The sequence below is a fragment of the Triplophysa rosa genome, linkage group LG14, assembly GCF_024868665.1.
Source record: "Triplophysa rosa linkage group LG14, Trosa_1v2, whole genome shotgun sequence".
NCBI lineage: Eukaryota > Metazoa > Chordata > Actinopteri > Cypriniformes > Nemacheilidae > Triplophysa > Triplophysa rosa.
Window position 1 is genome coordinate 5,765,456 of NC_079903.1, and position 22,616 is coordinate 5,788,071.

Below are 22,616 nucleotides of genomic sequence, written 5' to 3' on the forward strand. Positions count from 1 at the left end.
GAAAGAAGTGAATGAAATAATGAACATTCAGTTGAACATGTTCAACTCTCTAATTTTAAATTTCATATTTAAAAGATCTTAGTGACCACTAAGGCCGAAGCCTAGTAACGTTACTTGACAAATTTATTTATTAATCTTTTGTCATACTATTGCCTGCACTGAGCTCTGTCCTTGAAATCACTTCATATAGACTACACAGTAATTTACATGACAAAATCTAGCACGTGGTATTTTAAAAGTCAATTATTACGATATCAAATGTAACAAACAATATTATAAAAATAATGTCAAAATGAAGAGACGTGCTTGTAACGAGAAAGGCGGGACAAGAGCCGTGAGGGAATGGTGCGAGGCCGGTGCTGCGAGTGATAATGAGTGTCAGCTGCGCGTTGCACCGGTCTCACATCGTTCCCTCACGGCAGAGGCGGATTAACCATATGGGCAATTGGGCAAGTGCCCAGGGGCACCAAGACTTTAGGGGCACCAAATAAACCCGCAATACAAAATATATATTTTTTATAAATGTACATAAGCACTTGTTTTTTAAGACTTAAGTCACGCATCTGCGCTAAATAGGCGTGGCACCATGTGCGGGAATACCCCCACTTTCAGATAAAAATGGTTCTGTCCTCCGCACTTTTTCGACACACCTCCGCCAAAATTCCCGCCCAAGTTATCTGGTTAGTTACATAGATTTGAGTGAATTAACATTCAGCCAATCACAAGTGACTGCTATTAGGCGAGTCGTCTTTCGTGTAGCATACACTTTAATCTTCAAACAGATGGAAGCGGGAACGATGCAGAGCGCATTGTTGTAGCGGAGCCTAAAAATGCGGGGATTAGCACTGATTAATAAAGGTGTATGTATACATGGCATGCATCAGAAATAAGATGTTATAGTGCCGATAATGTCTGCTAATAATAGTACGTGGAGGTAAGGCCACTATTGAAGATCCAAACCTGGGTTTTAAAGTGAAAGTGAAGAACGGTCGGTGTAATCACTATAGCAATCAATTCATATGTGTCCTTTTTAGTTGAGTACACTTTTATCTTAGTACTTATGTGATCGTTTAGTAAGAAGAATGTACACATACTGTGCTTAAAAGGAGCGTTTGAATAGCTGTATAGCAGTTAAAATAGAAACAATAACGTTTCATGTTATTTTTATGAATAACCTTGCTATACATTGTAATCTGGTGAATGCCACTTTGGTGAATTAAAGTCCCAATGTCCTGAAAATCTGTACATTGTTCCATTGTCCCCCTAATGTGAATACATACATGCAAACTATAGTGTGTGTGTGTGTGTGTGTGTGTGTCTGTACCCCCATTTTGTGGCACGCACAACATTTACACTTGTTAAAAAAATGTTAGTGATTTTTTAAAATTACATCAAAACCTGAAATGTAACATTACAACAGAAAGCAGGTGCCCCTTAACTACAGTAGGCCTAATTGTTAAAAATACTTAATGGAAAAGAGTTGTTTTTGTGTTATAGTCTACAAAAGTGTCATGTTAATGTATAATTCTTGTAAAATAGTATATTGTAAATTGCTGAGTTTCATTCTTATAAAATCTTTTAATATATAAATCATTTAATGAGTGGATTCTTGCGTGTGGGTTGATGGGGGGGCACCTCTGGGGCTGTTGCCCAGGGGCACCATGAGGTCTTAATACGCCTCTGCCTCACGGCTCTCGTCCCGCCTTCCTCGTTACAGTGCTCATAACATGCATCATGGGGTAACCAGGTTGACTGTGAGCACGTGACAATTAAACCATTAAGATTAATTTAAATTACTTAAAATGGAAAAACAATGAATAAAATTAACAAGGTTTCACAACGAAGTGCTACATATTGTGCTGGCTAGGCCTAAGATTAATAATCATCCCATTGTCACTAAGTCAACATAAGCTTGCCAGTTGTGCTACGGTTTGGTTAAACGAATATACTTACAACTCGTTTTACAGCATTAGAAGCTTATATTGTGGCTATATAGTGCATTCAAGACTATTTAGCAACTCACAATCAACTAACTTCGGCTACATTAACTTTCCAATTACATTTTTCACAATTGTTTTTAATGTTAAACGAAAAACATATGATTCACATTTAATACTCACACTCTTATTGTCACCCATACTTCATAAAAACAAGCAGATGCACTCGATGCACTCGTCGCTTCCGTTGTAGCTAAAAACCTAGAAATGAGTCCCCAGAAATGCGGTCCTGAAAGTGCAGCCTCCGGGTTTGCAGGCAAATGCTACTCAGTACTTCTGCTGCTGGGGAGAGTATTGAGTCAGTTTTTGAGTGCGTGCAGTCTCAAGCTGTATCACAGAATAAAAATGCCGATGGATTGATCAATGGTCAGGGTGAGGATGTTAATGAAATGGTTGTTTCTGGAAAAAATCATGATGTTTCAGAACTGGATGATAACAGTGTAATGAATTATGGTGTAGTTACAGTTAGTGTTGAAAATCCTAATGAAAATTCTGAAATGTCTAATTCTGGTGAAATGTGTACTGAGGCTGATGTGGAGATGAGAGATGATGATTCCTTCTCTGATATATCTGATTTTGGATCACAGTGCAGAAATGTGGAAGATGCATATACATTGCAAGATATAAATGGCTTTCTGGATGTAACCTTTGGTAAAACTGTTGAAGTTAGGGATTATTTTCCAGATATATATAAATTCATTAATACGGTAAAATTGTTGCAAAAAAATGGTAGCTATGAAGCTTTAAGTCGAAAGAAAAGATTCAGGTTGAAGAAGATGTTAACAAAGCTGAGAAAGGGCAAAGTAAATGCTTCACAAGACTAATCAAATGTTTAATTCACATGGGGTAAATAAGCCTTTTTGCCTTTTTTTCTTTTTCTGTCCTCCTTATATTTTATTTTTTTCTTTAATATATCTTTAAATATAAATGGGGGTTAATATGGAAATAAATTGCCAATGGTATCAGAGTTTTTTAGTGATTGGAATTGCACAATTGCCAAGCCAATAACTTTGTTATTCATTCACCTTCGGATTTACAACTTGGCAGACTGCTTGCTTTCAAACACGGCAACATTACACACTGCATGAAATGTAATTTTCATGATCTCATGTTATGTACTCTTTAAAATATTTTGGAATGACTGGAAGTTAAAAAAGGATTATTTTGAAAATATGTGTATGTGGTGGGAGATTGTTTAAACAAATATAAGAATATTTTGTCAAATTATAGTTCACAATCTACTTTTATGATGAAAGCAGCAATACAAAAACCTCAAAGAGAGATATACAAGCTTTGGAGATAACTCTTGTGAACAATAATATAATAATGGAAATGTACAAAATGAATATTTGAATAAAAAGAAGGAACTTTTTCATTATTACAAGAATAAGTGAAGGGAGCATTAATAAGAGTAAGATATTGTTCTATTAAAGACATGGATGCTCCTTCCTTGTATTTCGTCAATCTTGAAAGGAAAGGTGTCCAGCAAACGCAAATGTATCATCTTTGTCGGCCTGATGGGGTCATGACATCTGACCCAGTTGAAATAAGGAAACTGGCAGTTAACTTTTATACAGACTTGTATGGCGCTGAGACTTGTGATCTTGGATGTGCTTCTGATTTACTAGGTGATCTACCGAAGCTGACAAATGAACAGGAAAAACCTTTATATAAACCAATTACATTTCAGGAGATTACTGAAGCAATGAGACAGTTATCAAATGGCCGTTCTCCAGGAATTGATGGATTACCAGCAGAGTTTTATCAGACTTTTTTTGGAATGAACTAGGAAATGACTTATATGAAGTATTTTTAGAGAGTATAAAGAACAAGTTACTTCCTACAAGTTGTCGAAGAGCAGTCCTTTCTCTACTTCCTAAAAAGGGGGATTTATGCCTTCTAAAGAACTGGAGTCCTGTCTCTTTGCTTTGTATGGACTATAAGATACTTTCAAAATGTTTAGCAAATAGGTTGAAGCTCGTTTTGGAATTATTAGTTGATAGAGATGAAACATATTGTATCCCAAATTGGTCAATTATGGATACAAATTTTTTTAAGAGATGTAGTTGATTTTAATCAAGTTGATAATGTTGACCTGGGTGTGCTTTCTTTGGACCAAGAGAAAGCTTTTGATAGAGTCAATCATACATATCTTTTTGAGGGTTTGGAAAGAATTTTATATCATATGTTCAACTACTAAATTCTGAAGTGTTTGTAATTGTTAAAGCTGTTAGAGGATTGAGTGCACAAACACCTGTTTCAAAAGGAATTAGGCAAGGCTGTCCACTTTCTGGACAATTATATGGACTTGTTATTGAGCCATTGTTGCGTAGGCTAAAGAAGCATCTCAAGGGAATTTCTTTTCCTGATGTAAATATTATGCACAGAATATCGATATCAGCTTATGCGAATGATGTTTCTGTTTTTATTTCAGATCAAAATTATGTTAATATTTTAACTGAAACTATTGGATTATATTAGATGGCATCATCAGCAAGGCTAAACTGGGGAAAAGCTGAGTGACTTATTATTGGTCAGTGAAAAAGACGGCAAGGATCTCCAAAATTACCTGCTGGATTGCTATGGAAAAGAGAATGGCTAAAAATACTAGTTTTTTTTATGTAATGAACAATTTCAGAATAAAAATTGGGAAGGAATGCTGGAGAAGGTGTCTGCCCGATTGTTTAAATAGATATCGCTATAACCACTAATGTCATACAGAAGAAGAGTTCTGGTGGTAAATAATTTGGCTGCCTCAACATTATGGCATAGATTTATGCAGAATGAAGAATTGATTTGCAAAATACAAAGGACATTTGTGGAGTTTTTCTGGAGCGGATTGCAATGGGTTCTGTCATGGTCCTGCCTTCCTGGTTCTGTATTTCTAGTCGTGTGGCAGTATCAGGACGGAGCCCTTAGGTTATATGTGGGAAAGCCATGAGATGTTTATGTTTTTGACATCTCATGTGTTTTCTCGTGTCTCGTCATTGGCTCCGCCCCTCTCGTTTTGTGTATTGCCTCCCTGCTGTGTCTAATGTTTCCCACCTGCCCTATGTCATTATCCCTCATTTGTCTTGCCTATTTAATGCCTCATGTTTCATTGTCCTGTGTTCGTTCATTGTGTATGGTGGTGTTTTGTTTGCCTTCCCAGCCTTGTGCAATAAACCGTGGTCGCTATGTTGCTGGGTACCTTGTGAGTGTTTATACGTAGTGTCTCGTTTTTGATTTAGTTCAGTTTTTTGCTCTCTCATGGGAAGTGTTTTGTTTTGATTTCTTGTTTTGTTTCCGTGTTCTAGTTCTTGTTCTGTTTTTGCACCCCATCGTGGGTTTTTGTTTTGTGTTCATTAAAGTCTTGTCCTGTTATCCCTTACCGCTGCCTGCGCCTGGGTTCTCTCTCCATGTGATCGTGACAGGGTTCGTGCAGCAGTATCAATTTTATCTTTTGAAACTCCACAGTTGGACTTGTTTGAAACTACATCAAAGAAAGCTATATATCATGCTATAGTTAAAGTTTTGCATCAGGATTTGCTCAGAGGACAAAAGATCTCAAGGTGGCCCGGACTGTTGAAACTGGACTTTCTTGTGAGAGACAGGTGGAGACCGCTGTATAAGCCTCCAGTAGAGAAGCGAACAGCAGATCTACAATGGAGGATTATTCACGGGGCAACAGCTACAGACAAACATGTGGCGCACCTGAACGCAGCAGTAGGGGTGGAGTGTAGGTTTTGTGGAAAGAGAATTTAGAGCATTTGTTTTTAAAATGTAAACGATTGAAAGATCTTTTGATGTCCTTAGTAGGTCGTTTCATGATTTTGATGAAGAATTCTCAGAACTGGTTTTTATAGGGGGTGTTAAATACAAGTTTTCAGAAAGAAGGAAGATATGTCTGTTAAATTATATATTTAATAGGAACTGCAAAGCTGGCAATATGGAAAACAAGGAAAAATAAGGGGATACAGTTTAATAGTACTGATGCTCAAGTGATGTCTTTGAAATTAGTAGCTGGGAGATTAAAAGTAATAGTCTTGTAAATAATGAGCTGTTTTTAATGTTGTTTTGTGCTATGTATATGAAGGCATCTCTCTCTCTCACTATACACTGTAATAATTATAAGAAGAAATCACTAATGGTACAGTACCTGTACATACAGTATGCCAATGCCTTCAGTAGTAAAGTTGGTAAAGTTTTAGTAATTCTAGGAACAATAGCACAGGATAGAGGGGTTGACTTTTGTAATTAAAAAGGCAATCACACAATCATTAGGCCAGAGGGCAGCCTTGGGGCATCAAGTGTTAAACAACCATGACTAGAGACTAGTTATTTATTCCCCTCAGGTTACAGCAGGTACCTTGATCATTAGACGGGTCAAAACACAGTCCCATTCCAACTGGTCTAATTGGAAGCAACAGTTGTAAGATACAACCGTAAATCTTAAGTATTGTTAGGAACGATCAAAGGATAAAATTGATTTAAACCTTTCTTCTGGATGTTGCATATTTGATAAATCACGTTCAATTTTTGGGACTCAAGAGAATTTTATGCGCTTTACCTTGATTTGTAAACAATGATCTTGTTTGCACCATTACCGAATATAACAGCACAAATATTATTTTCTCAATTTAAAACTGATCTTCTTTTAGGAATGTAATTGTGACAATGCTTGTAACCACCATTGACTACCATAGTAGGAAAATTGCTTTATAAATGCCTTTGTTCTGTTGAACACAAAAGAAGATATTTTGAAGAATGTAGGAAAGCAAACAGTTCTGGGGCACTTTTGACTACCATTGTCACTTTTCCTACTATGGTAGTCAATGGTGGCCAAGAACTGTTTGGTTACAAGAATTCTTCTAAATATATTTCTCTGTTTTCACATTTATACAGATTTGGAACAAATCGAGGGTGAGTATTTTCACTTTTTGGTGAACTGTCCCTTTAAGTCCTTTAAACCAAGGGTTCTCAATCTCATGTTTTCTATGGGACCCAGATTAAGAATGTGCAAAGGAAAGTTGTCATGCAAAAATATCGCTAAAAATAAAATACAGATTTTTATTACTATTAACACAAATATTTGATTGACACAGCAATATCAAGCATCCTATCCATTTGACATGCAAGTAGTTTCTAGTAGGTGACAAATCAATTGACATCAAAATAGCTTTGTCATGAGTGGTGGGTGGTGAGAGACACGGAGACAGAGGACCCAGGTGCAGACAGCGGGTAAGGGGTTAACACAAACTTTAATAAATAATAAGCAACAAAACAAAGACCCACGTGGGGGTAAAGTAACAAACATGGAAACAGGAACAAGACTAACAGGACTAGACTAAAACACATCACAACTACAAAATAAACTAAACTAACTCAAAGACAGGAACTCACCACATTACACAAACACGACACAGTACAGGCACCAAACACATACAATGACCGACACAGGACAATGAAACATGAGGGTATTTGTAGGGGAACACAAACGAGGGATAACGACATGGGGCAGGTGTGGTTAATGAAACACTCAGGGAAGGATAACAAGGAAACGAGATGGCGGGAACAGAGACGAGACACTGGAGAGAACGTATATTATTGTCAAAAGGACAATAATATGTTTCTCTCCACACATAACCAAAGGCTTTGTCATGACTCTGCTACAGGACCAAGGAAAACATGACTAAATGAAGCAGAGCCATGACAAGCTTAGTTTGAACTATCAGGGCTTGAAAACACAACAGCCCTTTGACCCATTTTTGAGTTGCAACCAATGATCAATAATTAAATACTGGAATGCTGATGACATCATAACAGTGATTCTATAATGTGCTGCCATATGTTCACACATACAGTAATAATGACTATTGCGTCACTACGATAGCTTCAAATGTGAAATGGCATTGGCTCTGGTGATTGATTGATTGATCATATTTCTCTCTTAATAAAAATCAAGAGTGCTAAATCAGAAACACCCTGTTAGATCATGAATGGTGTCAGGTGTTTCTTGTTTCCTTTGTTACCCCAGTGTATTTAAACCCTAGTGTTTCCTTTGTCTGTTGTTGTTGTTTGTTTGTTTTGTCTTCTATTATTTCATTAAATGTCATACTGCATGTGGATTTGCTTACTCCTAGTTACTCTGTGTTACAACCAAAATGGATCCAGCAATGGCCCTTATTCACCTGTGCCAGGGAACCCTCACCCTGGAGGACCACATCAAAAACTTTTTGGACATTGCTAATACCACCAATCTCCTGGACTTCATGTTAATAGTTTTCTTTTGTTATGGACTTAATCAGCCACTCAAGACAAAGCTCACCCGTGATGGTCCTCGAGGGTCATTTGAACAATTTTGGGATTTCGCTTTGGCGTATGTTGGGACTCCTCCTACCGTTGGAGAGGTGGAGGATTCCTCTAAGACTTTTTTGGGGGGGCAGTAAGTCTCAGGCCCCTCTGGCCAAGGAGCTGGGCCAGTCATGGAAACATGCAATGCCCCATGCTGAGGGTGGTGAGACCTGTGTTTGTGGCGACAGCCAGCCCTGAGCCCGTTCACAAGATGGCCGCCAGTCCAGAGCCCGCTCGCAAGATGGTCGCCTCTCCAGAGTTAGCTGACAGCATGGTGGTTTCAAAGCACAGGCGTCTGGTTTCTAACCTGGAGGATGCTCTTCTGGCGTCTGTGTGGGTGGCTGGTGTCTCTAAGGTCTCAAGCCTGGTGGTCCTGAAGGCATCTGTTCCTGAGGTCCTGTCCCTGGAGTCAGCTCTGCTGGTTGTGGTTGGAGCCTTGTGGTGTGTCTGGGCTGTGTATTGCTCTTCCACTCCAGAGGCCGCTGACAAGATGGACGCTCTGGACTCTTCCTTGCCAAGTGCCTCAGTGAAGATGGCCGCTCTGACTTCTCCTGCTATATCCAGGCCTACAGCTCTGCCTGCGCCTCCATGTCGTCCAGCCCTGCCTGCGCCTCCATGTCGTCCAGCCCTGCCTGCCACGCCCAGGCATCCTGCTCTGCCGGTTTGTGTTTTTTCTTGTTAATTAGTTTTCCCAAGTTACCCCAGTGTATTTAAACCCTACTGTTTCCTTTGTCTGTTGTCGGCTTTTTTACGTTTTGTTCTGTCATTGGATTACTTTGGTTTGTTTTGTCTTCTATTATTTCATTAAATGTCATACTGCATGTGGATCTGCTTCCTGCCTAGTTACTCCAAATGGATGACAATTATGAGATATAAGATGATGCTTCCTAAACAAAAAGACGATGTTCAGCCAAGAGAGCTATTATTATTATGTGTTTAAACCAAATAAAATGACTTCAGTTTTCATTTAACACTAATGCGTTCTGTTTTAACTGTAGTTCTTTTAGACAAGCTAACCTCCCGCTGCCAGATTAGAATTTCATCAGCTATTCAGTCACACGTAGAGATCAGTGGATACGACACACAAGCTGCAAATCTCTGTTTTAAACTACTTTTTCAAAAAGCTTCAAGAAATGACATTTGGATTTTAAAAGACTCATTGGGAAGCAATAGGGGGTTAAGTGTGGAACTGTATGGTTCAGTTAAGCTCACAAGCTCCCTAAAGATGCTTAATTAGTCTCATGATATCTGTTGACATATAACTTCAGAAAAAGTTTAATTGTTCAGAGTTGGTTTGGAAAAATGTTAACGTTACCAAGTGCAACTTCAAATTATCACTTTCTTACTGTGCTTTATGAATATGTTGTTTACCAGCACAACTTCAGACAGCACTCTTATACACGCACGCACGCACGCACGCACACACAAAAACATCATTAACACATATTGTAGCCAATTTCTCAAGGAACATTTAAGCATAAAAAAAAACCTCCACCGCAGTTGAAAGATACTGACTGGTGTCTCTCCAACTTTCCAAAACTCTTGAAAGAGTTGCTTTCAATCAACTCTCTACTTTTCTTTTAAAGAACAACCTTTTCATAAGAGCTTCAAAAGAGGACACTTCACAGTGACTGCCATGCTGTCTATTGTCATTACACTGCAGCTGATAAGAGCTTACTCAAAATCATCCATCCTTATCTTACTGGACCTGTCTGCAGCCTTTATTAATGTAGTGTAACCATCTTGAAATCTTCTGATGGTTGAAAAATCCTGATCAGCAGGGTCTGATGAAATGTGCCCATTTTTATCAGACATTTAAGTGAAAATAAAATATTGCTACTGGTATATAGTTTGCCAGACATGTGTGATTATGAAATAATTGTAAGATAATTTGACATGTGATTTTCGTGTCTTCAAAACAACACTTTTTTTTATCTGCCAGCAATGCCAATCTTCTGCAACTCATTGAAACATGCTGTGACAAAAGAAATCAATAATATGTTCTACTCAATTTTCCAATAGTAATTCACTTTTTGAGTCATTGCTCCTGCAAGGTGAATCATTATATTGAGTTTTTCTAAGAAGGGTGAAAAGGGGTGAAACGATTACAATAAAAGAATTAAAAATAACTGACTTCCTGTTGGGTTTAGAGATATGCTCCAATTTTTTAATGATTCTGTGTGTTCTATGAGCATACCAAATTTGGTACATGTACAGTACATTAAGCGTAGTGGTCTGGGCAGTTCTAGGTGGCGCTATCGAGCCATTTTGCCACGCCTAATTTTAAAACCCCTATCAGACGTAAATTTTCGCCAGGTCTGATGCGTGTGCAAGTTATTGTGAGTTTTTGAGCATGTTTAGGCCCTCAAAATTTCGATCAAAGAGGGAGAATAATAATAATAATAAACAACACAGAAACAATAGGGCTCTGCACTGCGGTGCAAGCCGGTGGCTTGCTCCTTCATGCTCGCGCCCTAAAAACTGTTCAAAGTTCAGACAGTATCTTTGCCAAAAGGTCAAGCATGTTTACCAAATAAATAGTCAGCAGGCTTTTAATCTCTTGTTATATTTCTGAACGCTTTACATGTTGTTGGATTTTCTATTTACCAATGCTTTATTCAGAGCTTCAGATACAGATTTTGACTTTGCAGTGCCAGCAGCTAACATTTGCTAGGGTAATAGTCAAAGATCCAGGTCTTTTGTTCACAATCTACACTGTTAAAAAAAATCTGTAAAAAAAATAATATTTCTGTCAGTTGGAGCGACAGAAAATAGACTGTAAAATTATATTTTTTCCTGTAAAATTACAGGATATAAGGATATATATAATAAATTGTTTTCCCCATTTTTCTTGTAAATTTGCTGTCTTTTTCTGTAATTTTATAGTTTTGACCGTATTTCAAAAATAAAACTGTAAAAAATAAAATCTTGTTAAAAACGGAAATTTTCTGGCAGCTGGGGCGCCAGAAATAAACTTCAAAATAACGTTCTTCCTCTGTAAAATTACGTTTCCCTGGTTTTCTTGTAAATTTGTGGTCTTTTTTGTAATTTTATGTTTTTTTTACCGTATTTCAAAAATACGTAAAAATCTGTAAAAAATGTTTTTACACTTTACATGGAAATCTGCAAAACATAACATAATTTTTTTGTAAAATTACGCTTTTTTACAGTGTAGCATTAAATTTTGTATTTATTACACGTCATTTCCAGAAAAAAGTAAAGATTTACTGTAGTGCACTTCACACGAAGGTGCTTCATCTTTATTAAAGGGGTGATATGGCACGGCTAAAACAAATATTATCGTTTGTTTTAGATGTAATGCAATGTGTATACACTATTTAAGGTTAAAAAACGCTGTATTTTCCACATAATCTTGCATGTTTGTATCTCCTCTTTGCCCCGCCTCTCTGAAACGAGCGGATTTTTTACAAAGCTCATCACTCTGAAAAGCGAGGTGTGCTATGATTGGCCAGGTAACCAGTGCGTTGTGATTGGTCGAATACTGCAAGCGTGTGACGTAAATGTAACGCCTCTTACCATATTCGGAACGTCATGTTCCCAGCAATTGTACTGACAGGTGATAAAATGTCATCGATACTTTCCTTATCAATTCAAACCAGAATCTGATCCGGAAAATGAAGATGATCAAGCCGATACATCAACTTTTCCAACGCGACTTGAGCAGGATGTAGAGGATTGGTAAGGTTTTTAAAAAAGATATTATGTTAAATAGTTAAAAACTATAGCTAACTGTTTTACTTTTTATATACGACGTTATAAAGATTTGCCGTTAGTGATCAACCAGTGTTACACCATGTCTCGTCGCAACTCAACAAAGACAATAAACCCCATTATAAACACATTTGTTGGAACATAATTACTGATTATTAGGACTTATGTTGTCTTTTTTCACGTTGCGTGCGTGTCTGCATTTGCAGATCACACAAAGAAACAACATGCGCTACAAACACACGACAAACTCAACTCTTTTACAATGAAAATATACTTACAGACTGCGAATCTGAAGCGCCAGACTGTCCTTGCGAAGCTGTAATGGTGGGAATTGCCCCAAATTTCAACAAAAGCTTTCGTGCACAGCCGGCATTGATCTCTCCCAGGTTCATGAAGCAATCATCTGTGAAATGTGCTTCACACACTTGAATATTCGGATTGTATTGTTCTGGAACAGTATTGTAAATAAAATGCAACTATTCGTTTTAGCTGTCTCGTCTTTTGGAAGGGCAATCAAAGAGGCTTTCTTTTCGCAATGAAACACACAGCGTCTCCACGACATGGCTGTGGCGGCGACGATACAATGAGATTTACAAGTACGCCCACCTTACTTGCGTATACATTTGGGCGGTCTTAGTCAAGCCATACCACGAAATGACTTCGATTTGTGGGGGTGTGGTTACACGAGGCGTTTCAGGCAGGTCTGGGTGAGCATTCGCTTTTAGATAGAATGCATCTTTTGTTTCCACACTTTAATTTTAGCAATTTTACATGTCTAATACATGCATGGGCAACTTATAACACACCAGAGACACAGAAAAACATGTATTTGAGCCATACGACCTATTTAAAGTTACAGTTAAAAATAACAGTTTCTTTGATGTTTTTCATGTTCTAAATGTTTGTTTTAAGACAAAATATCATACAGGTATAACAATTTTTAAATAAAGTACATTTCCAATGCCATTTCATGTTTATTACATTTCTCTGATAAAAGATACTATTGGTAGTGCCATGCTTACCAGTTGAACTGAAGGAAAACACATATTGTGAAATTGTCTATTTTAAATATTCATTTTAAATTAATCTACTTGTATTTACTTTAAAACCATGTTTGTTGTAATTCACTCAGATTTTTATGTACCTAAAGTAATGACAGTATTTTTCACAATAACTGTATGTATTTATACGTTTCAGAATATTTTTGCCAGAAAAAATACATAAGATTTTGATAAGAAAATAAGGAAAACTACACACCTCCCTTTAGCTGGTAAATTCTTTCACATCTGACTGTTCCACAGCTTTTTGTAACATGACACATCTAAAGCAATGGTTGCTCATTTCCATCGACAAACACATTGATCTTCAGGGGTGACATTTTACTTTTTGATGACACATTTGCCTCGCGGTGGTTCACTGAATATGTAATATGTAGTGAGTGGTACCCACACACATTTCGGGTGGTCCACCCACTCTCACTCGCTTGTTCTCGAATTCCTCACATCTCCAGAGAGACCATGGTCCTTTCTGGAGATCTGCGTGCAAGGTAAATATTCAAAAGAATGAAGAAACGGTTAGCTACAGACTAACGCGCTAACTCCTACATCTGAACATTTAGTGTATAACCATGAATGCTAAGGTCCCGGTACACATACTCACAGATGAGCAGCAGGAGGTCAAGGGAATGTTTCTCCTCCCACACACATACACTACATTTATAAAATACAAAGAGATGAAGACATTATTTATGCATTTGACAGATGCTTTTATCCAAGGTGACTCACAGTGCATTAAAGGTGTAAATTTTATCAGCATGTGTGGTCCCGGGGAATCAAACTCATGACCTTTGCACTGCGAATGTAATGCTTAACCAACTGAGCTATAAGAACAGTTATATCTGGGAGAAAGATATGTGACGACTTTGTATGAACTGTTAAGATGTTCCTTTAGCCGAGTTCTTAAGATTAAGCAGGCAGTAAGATATTTCTAAGGTCTATTTTCCAAGATACTTTATTGAATGAATCTGTTAAACTTCTTTCTTGCTGCTATGCCTTATCACATGAATGAGAAAACACGACATGTTTTCAAAAGGATATTATGTTGCTTCTTAGACAACTAAATGTAACCGGTCCTACTCGCCCCACTCTGTGCGGGCCTCGAACCGGCGTCGGTCCGGATGGGAGACGGGCGCTCTAACGAGGAGGCTAAAGACTGCAGTCTCTAGCGTCTGTCGCTAGAGCGTCTCTGTTGGTCGGGGAGTGAGGTTTTACACACTGCACAGCTCTTCACTAGCTGGCCTCCGTTACACTCACCCCCCTAAACCTCACTCCCATCCGGGTCACGGCACCAATGTAACCGGTCCCACTTGCACCTGCTCTGCGCGGGCCTCGAACCGGCGACGGTCCGAATGGGAGACGGGCGCTCTAACGAGGAGGCTAAAGACCGCAGTCTCTAGCGTCTGTCGCTAGAGCATCTCTGTTGGTCGGGGAGTGAGGTTTTACACACTGCACAGCTCTTCACTAGCTGGCCTCCGTTACATAAAGAAACATAATTAACAACATACTACTAAAATGCAAATAAAGAGTGTTTAACTAACACTAACAAAAGCAAAACACAAATGTAATTATTTACATATTGTGTGTGTTCAAAAAAAATACTTATTACACTGATTACAAGATATTAAGTTAAAGGAATAGTTCACACCAAAAACAATCTCAATCAATTTACTCACCATCAAGTTGTTCCAAATCTGTATATCGTCTTGGTTACGGATGTAACCTCAGTTCCCTGATGGAGGGAACGAGACGATGTGTCGAGCCGACAGATGGGGTTTGACTTGAGAACCTATCATCTTCTGATTATTTTGAAAAGGCCAATGAAAATTGGCGAATGAAATTTGCATGCCGGACTCCGCCCCGGACATCCGGGTATAAAAGGAACACGGCATGCAGCATTAATTCACCTCTTGGTCTGAGGAGCCTGAGCATCCCCCGACCACTACGGTGGGCGGCCAGCATTGTGGCAAGGAGGACACAACGTCACATCCGTAACCAAGACGTTCCCTTTCTGTCGGTCTCTCGACGTTGTGTCGAGCCGACAGATGGGGTTCCTATGAAAAATGCCACAACGCTGCGCCGCGTCACAATTTCCAGCAGAGTGACGTTGACTGGCCTGGGCAAGTCAGACGTGAGCGCTAGCGCGGAATTGTAACCGTCCAGTGGAGAGGGAGGGGGCCCCAGAGCTTTTGAGGAAAAAGGTGGGAAGCCCCTGCCACCGGCCGTCACAGGTGGAGGCCTAGATTCTCTAACAGCGAGAAGCCACCCGGCACCGTAAGGGCCACTGGGTAAGCATTAATCCCCCTGGGGAAAAAACGCTACAGAGAGCACTATCCTACCATAGGGAGGAATTAGTGCAGACACCACATGGTCTCACCATCAGGGGAGAACTCATGGGAAAACGTGCGGACTGAAGGAGTTAACCGCAGGGTGGAAGTCCACATAGGGAGGTCATGGGTTACCAAGGTGGGAACCATTCATGAGGATACATCAGACGGAACAGCCCACGGAGGGGGGGGGTTACCACGTCTGGAGCACTAGGTCCGGTTAGAGCTATGTGGTAGATAACTCGGCTGTTCCCCGGCCTAAGGGGGCAGGGCTTCTCTGCCCAGCCTGCCCCCCCAGGCAGGTGCTTAGTGATGGATGGAATGCCTGTTCTTTACCCAGTGGGGAAAGAAGGGAGGCGAAATAGCCGCTGCTCCCCCTAGAGGAAGGGGGAAGGGCTTTTGCAGGCGTATGCCCTACCGGATGCCGGTCCTATCTGTTGCCCTGGAGGACATGGGCTGACACCGGTTCCACACGTAGGTTGTAAAACCTCGCAAAGGTGATGGGCGTAGCCCAACCCACAGCTCTGCAGATGTCTGCCAGAGAGGCGCACTGAGCCAGTGCCCACGAGGAGGCCACACCCCGGGTGGAGTGTGCCCTCACTCCCAACGGGCAGGGGTGATCTTGTGATCGGTAGGCCATAATGATGACCTCCACGATCCAGTGCGCCAGCCTCTGTTTGGAGACAGCCCTACCCTTCTGCTGACCTCCAAAACAGACAAAGAGCTGCTCAGAGCTTCTGAAGCTCTGCGTGCGGTCCAAGTAGAGGCGCAGTGCGCGTACTGGACACAACACAGATGGGGTTGGGTCTTCCTCCCCAGTGGGGAGCGCCTGCAAGTTCACCACCTGGTCCCGAAAGGGAGTGGTGGGAACCTTGGGCACGTAGCCGGACCGTGGTCTCAGGATCAAGTGAGAATCTCCAGGCCCGAATTCCAGGCAGTCTGTGGACACAGAGAATGCCTGTAGGTCCCCCACCCTCTTGATGGAGGCGAGCGCCACTAGGAGGGCCGTCTTTGTCGAGAGGTGAGAAAGAGCGGCCTCTCCCAGGGGCTCGAAGGGGGGCCAGGACCCCAGGACCACTTCTAGGTCCCAAGAGGGTACGGAGCGCGGGCGAGGTGGATTCAACTTTCTCGTGCCCCTAAGGAACCTAATGACCAGGTCGTGCTGTCCCAGAGACTTGCCACCAACTGGTTCGTTATGTGCGGCTACTGCGGCAACATACACTTTCAGTGTGGAGGGGGAGAGGTTTCTCTCAAGTCTCTCCTGTAGGAAGGACAGCATGTGCCTGATCGAGCATCTCTGTGGGTCCTCTCCGCGAGACGCACACCAGGACAAGAAGAGGCGCCACTTAAAGGCGTATAACTGCCTAGTGGCAGAGGCCCTAGCCTGGGTGATGGTTTCCACCACAGCCGGGGGTAGCCCACTCAGGATCTCCTCATCCCGTCCAGGGGCCAGACATGGAGGTTCCAGAGGTCTGGCCTGGGATGCCACAAAGTGCCCTTCCCCTGTGAAAGAAGGTCCTCCATCAGGGGAATTGGCCAGGGGGGAGTTGTTGTCAGAAGCATCAGCTCTGAGAACCAAGTCCGGTTGGGCCAGTAAGGTGCAACTAGTACCACTTGATGCTCCTCTTCCCTGACCTAGCACAGGGTCTGTGCGATGAGGCTCACTGGGGGGAAGGCATACTTCCGCTTGTCCCGCGGCCAGCTGTGCGCAAGGGCATCCGTGCCGAGGGGTGCCTCAGTCAGGGAGTACCAAAGCGGACAATGGGTGGAGTCCGGGGAGGCAAACAGGTCCAACTGTGCCTGGCCGAACTGCTCCCAAATGAGCTGGACTGCGCGGGGATGGAGTCGCCACCAGTGTTGCCAACTTTTGAAAGACAAATAAGCAACTGCAGCTCCAAAAACAAGCCCAAAACAAGCCCAACATTATTCATGATCATCAATGTAATTTATTATCAATTATTTATTATTAATGAATGAGCCTGGGTCATTTTAAACTAACACTACCCTGTTTGAAAAACACAAACATAAATTATTTTACAAAAATTAATTGCAAATCTCTGATGTGAGCAGTATAGGCCTGGAGAGATGGAAAAGGAGAAGATATAATGACCACTTAACGTAGCTGTAACAGCCACACATTTATAATAAAGTAAAACTGAACTATATGCATTTGATGTATACTTTTTTAAATTATATTCTGCAATGATCAATACATTTATTTAATACAATAAAAATGTTTGATGTTTACCTTATAGCCTAATAAATAGGGTCATCCCTCCCTACACCTTTGCTGCACCGTGATCAGATCTGAACGTTTCGTTCATTTTCACATTTCATTCTAATCGTGACAGATGTAATACATTTAGTTGGTAGGGGAAAGGAGGCGGTGTGTTTGAGGACAAATTACGCTATTCACATGTGCTTAGGCTTGAATAACGCTGTGTAGCCAACCGCGCAGATCTACACTTTTAACATGTTTAATGATGTAGCCCGGTTATAAAATGCTTTTTATCTTTAAGTGAATATTTCATCTGTTTAGTATATTTACCTCCGATTACCCAAAAGAGTGCCGATGATTACGTGAAGAGACCACTGTAATATTCTTTGCTTCTCTATGTTGTTTTACGTGCTTAGATCTGTTGTGTGACCTCCTGCGTGACATCATAGTACCGCGAGAGTGATTCGACAGTAGACGTCTCTGTATGCTTTCAAATAGCTCTCGCAGTGCTGTGATGTTATGCTCTGCTGCATGTAGTACAAAAAGTCTGCCTTCGAGCAGACAGTGTTAATGGATTGAACAAAACAGCGACCATAGATGTAAAGAAACAAAGTTGCTTGTCAGGTTCAGAACAAGCAACCATATTTAGGTTATTTTTTTAAATAAGCCCAAAAACCAGCAACCCGCAACAAGTGATTTTTTAACGCGACTTGACAGAAAAAGAAGCCCAAGGTCGCGTATTATAAGCGGACTTGGCAACTATGGCGAGGCGATGCGTCGACTGACGAGAGAGCGCATCTGCTGTCTGGTTCAGGACGCCCGGGATGTCTGTGGCTCACCTGCTGACTCCAGAGGAGGAGGTGCCGGGCGAGTCGCGTTTGCTGCCGTGAGCGAATGCCACCCTGACGATTGATATACGCCACGGCAGCTGTGCTGTCCGACCGGACCAGCACGTGCCTGCCCTGCATGAGAGGTTGTAGCCTCCTCAGTGCAAATAGCACAGCCAACAACTCTAGGCAGTTGATATGCCAACGCAGGCGGGGACCCGTCCATCCCCCCGACACTGCGTGCCTGTTGCACACAGCACCCCAACCCTGCAGGGAGGCATCCGTCGTCACTACGACGTGCCTTGACACCTGCCCTAGGGGGACCCCTGTCCGCAAAAAGGTCATGGAAGACCAGGGGGGGTTAGGGTGCGCCGGCAGAAAGGCGTGATGACGATACGCCTGCTGCCGGTGTGCCACGCTCTCCAAGGAACTCGACTCTGTAGCCAGTGCTGGAGCGGTTGCATGTGCATCAACCCGAGGGGGACCACCCCCGCCCGAGGATGCCATGTAACCCAGGAGCCTCTGAAATTGTTTCAGGGGGACCGCTGATTGTCTGAAAAGCTTCAGGCAATTCAACACTGACAGGGCGCGCTCTGTAGTCAGTTGCGCTGTCATAGAGACAGAGTCGAGTTCCATACCGAGAAAGAGGATGCTCTGCACAGGGGAGAGCTTGCTCTTTTCCCAGTTGACCTGTAGCCCCAACCGATCTAGGTGCCGGAGCACCAGGTCCCTGTATGTACACAATAGATCTCGCGAGTGTGCCAAGATTAGCCAGTCGTCGAGATAGTTCAGTACCCGCACACCTCTTTCCCTGAGGGGAAGGAGGGCGACTTCCATGATCTTCGTGAAGACACGTGGAGACAGGGACAGACCGAAGGGGAGGACCCTGTACTGATATGCCCGCCCCTCGAAAGCGAACCGTAGGAACGGGCGATGATGAGGGAGGATCGAGACATGAAAGTACGCGTGCGTCCTTTCCTTCAAGTCGATTGCCATGAACCAATCCTGACATCTGACAGATGACAGGATGCGCTTCTGCGTGATCATCCTGAACGGCAGTTTGTGTAGGTGCTTGTTCAGGACACGCAGATCTAGGATGGGGCGCAGCCCCCCGTCTTTCTTGGGGACAATGAAGTACGGGCTGTAGAACCCGTTGGACATCTCGGCTGGTAGGACGGGCTCGATCGCTCCCTTTGCCAGAAGGGGGGCGACCTCGGCCCGAAGCACGGGAGCATCCTTGCCTCTGACTGAGGTAGAGAGGATGCCCTAAAACTGGATCGCGTAGCCGATACGGATCGTCCTCCTCAGCCAACCTGATGGCCTGGGAAGCCGAAGCCAGGCTCCCAGGAACCGAGACAGGGGGCCTAGGGGTTCGATCTGCCTCATTGCCCTCGCAGGGGGTGGTTCGATGGCCAGCAATGCAGATCCCTTGCCAGGGGAGGGCCCAGGGGAGGAGATTGGCTGTGCTGTTTTTCCGACCTGCCGTTTGTGCAGCTCAACGCACTGTCTGACTGAGAGTGCTGAGGGCTGGTGTTTATATTCAACATTGCGCTTCGCCATGGCGCAACGTCGAGTTGCCGTCCACTGTCGTGTCGAGAGTGGGAGCGGTTGTAACGACCCAGAGAGAGAGGAATCTCCTTTTGTGAGAAAGTGGGCGCTGGCCCCCCGGAGGAGGCCAGCAGATGGTGAGACGGGGCAGGAACCGTCCCTGTCCGATCCCCCAGCGATGTCGCTGGGGTCGGGCCCGATGGTAGCTCGATCTCCCTGGGGTCCCTCCGTCAGGGCCGCTTCTGCTTCCACGACGGCTGCTGGCGGGGTGGCGGTTTCCTCTTCGATATCTTTTTCTGGGAGGCAGCCTGAGAAGGGGGCCCTGGAACCGGACCCGGAGTCAAGGAGGACCGGGGCTACTGGGAAGCAGACGCCGCTCGGGATCTTGAAGGCCTGGAGGCGGCCGAGTCACGGCGGGGCAGGATGTGTTTGATCGCCTCCGTCTGCTTCTTCACTGCCGAAAACTGTTGGGAGAAATCTTCGACGGTGTCACCAAACAGCCCACCCTGCGAGATGGGGGCATCTAAAAAGCGAACTTTCTCAGAGTCCCTTATCTGCGCAAGGTTTAGCCAGAGGTGCCTCTCCTGGACCACCATGGTGGACATCGCCCGACCCAGGGCCCGCGCCGTCACCTTAGTCGCCCGTAGAGCGAGGTCAGTGGTGGTGCGGAGTGCCTGCATTGCCACTGGGTTGGTCCTACTCTCGTGGAGCTCCTTCAACGCCTTGGCCTGGTGAACTTGCAGGATGGCCATGGCGTGGAGGGAGGAGGCAGCCTGTCCCGCAGCAGTGTAAGACTTCGACACCAGGGATTCCGAAAACTTACACGCCTTGGAAGGGAGTCTAGGCCGAGCCCTCCAGGTGGCCGCCGTCTGCGGGCACAGGTGCACCGTGACAGCACGCTCCACCTGGGAAGCTCGACATAGCCTCTGGCTGCCCCACCATCGAGGGAGGTAAGGGAGACAGAGCCGGTCTGACGGGAACGGGCCGTGAGGGGGGCGTTCCACTTCTTACTGAGCTCCTCATGCACCTCCGGGAAGAACGGGACTGGGGCCGGGCGCAGCTTGGAGCCGCGCTCAGACCCGAGGTACCACGTATCCAGCCGCGAGCGCTGGGGAGGAGGCAGTGTGGTACACTGCAACCCAATGCTCGCGGCGGCCCGGAATAGCATGGATGACATCTTGACGTCCGCTTCCTCCTGGGCTCGACCCCCCGAGGGAGGGAGCTCCGAGGAGTCGTCGGGGTCGGAAGCCAACAGGTCGCCCTCTGATGCAGCAAGTGACATCTCATCGTCGTCACGCACTCCCGAGTAAGTGACTGAGGAACAAGATGGGGTAGAACCGTCTCCTGGGGGATGATCAGACGAGCGAGACGGGGCGTGAACGGTCCGTGAGCCTGCGGCTGACGGTTTAACGCTCACAGTGATCCCCATATCACCCCCGGTGCTAACCGAAGTGGACGGCAGGGCCGTAGCCCTTGCAGTCTCGGAACGGGTTGCAGACAGGTTGGTGGCTGTGTTCCCGTGACCGCAACGTCTGGATCGCCATCCGCCCGCAGTGCAGGCAGGACGTATCCACAAAGGCTGCCTCAGCGTGCCGGAGACCCAAACACCTGAGGCAGACATCGTGTCCGTCCCCCTCCTCGATGAGCACGTTGCACCCACGAGAGCAGCGGGCCATGCCACGCTGGAGAAATTTGCTCTTTTAGAAGGAAATTTGCTCTTGACACCTCCGGAACTGCCGAGACGCCCAGGGGAGAGTAGCTGCAGTAAGGGACTGTCCGCTGCACCACGTCGTAGATTCCAGCAGGAAGGTAGATCGTGAGATCGCAAGAAGATCAACGAAGATCCGCAGAAGATCATCAGATGCGTAGGCTCTGAAGACCAAAAGGTGAATGAATGCTGCATGCCGTGTTCCTTTCATACCCGGATGTCCGGAGCGGAGTCCGGAATGCTAATTTCATTCGCCAATTTTCATTGGCCTTTTCAAAATAATCAGAAGATGATAGGTTCTCAAGTCAAACCCCATCTGTCGGCTTGACACAACGTCGAGAGACCGACAGAAAGGGAAATTTTGTTGTTCTGCTGAACACAAAGACATTTAGAAGAATGTGTCATGATTCTGCCGCATCTTGTCATGTGTCTCTTGGTCTAGTGGCAGGATCATGACAGAACCCCATGTTTTATGTGGAGAGAGGCATTCTGGCCCTGTTGGCCTTCTATATGCTCTCTCCGATCTCGTCTCTGTTCCCGCCCTTTCGTCTCTTCATTATTGATTGTTAATTAGTTCATGCCCTGCACCTGTTCCCTCTTGATTTGTTCCCTTTATAAGGCCCCTGTGTTTTCTGTCCTGTGCTGGTTCATTGTCATTTGTTTCATGTGGGTGCCCTCAGCCAGGAGTCATCGCCGGCCGGATCGCGGCCGTGCTCCTGGGACGAGGTGGGATGGCGGCCATGGAGGGAGCTCGGGAGTGCCGGCTGCCCTCAGCCAGAAGCCATCGCCAGCCGCCAGGAGGCGGAGGAGGATCGGGCCATCCACCGAACGTCCAGCACCACAGCATAGCACCGTGAGGAAGAGCCTCTCG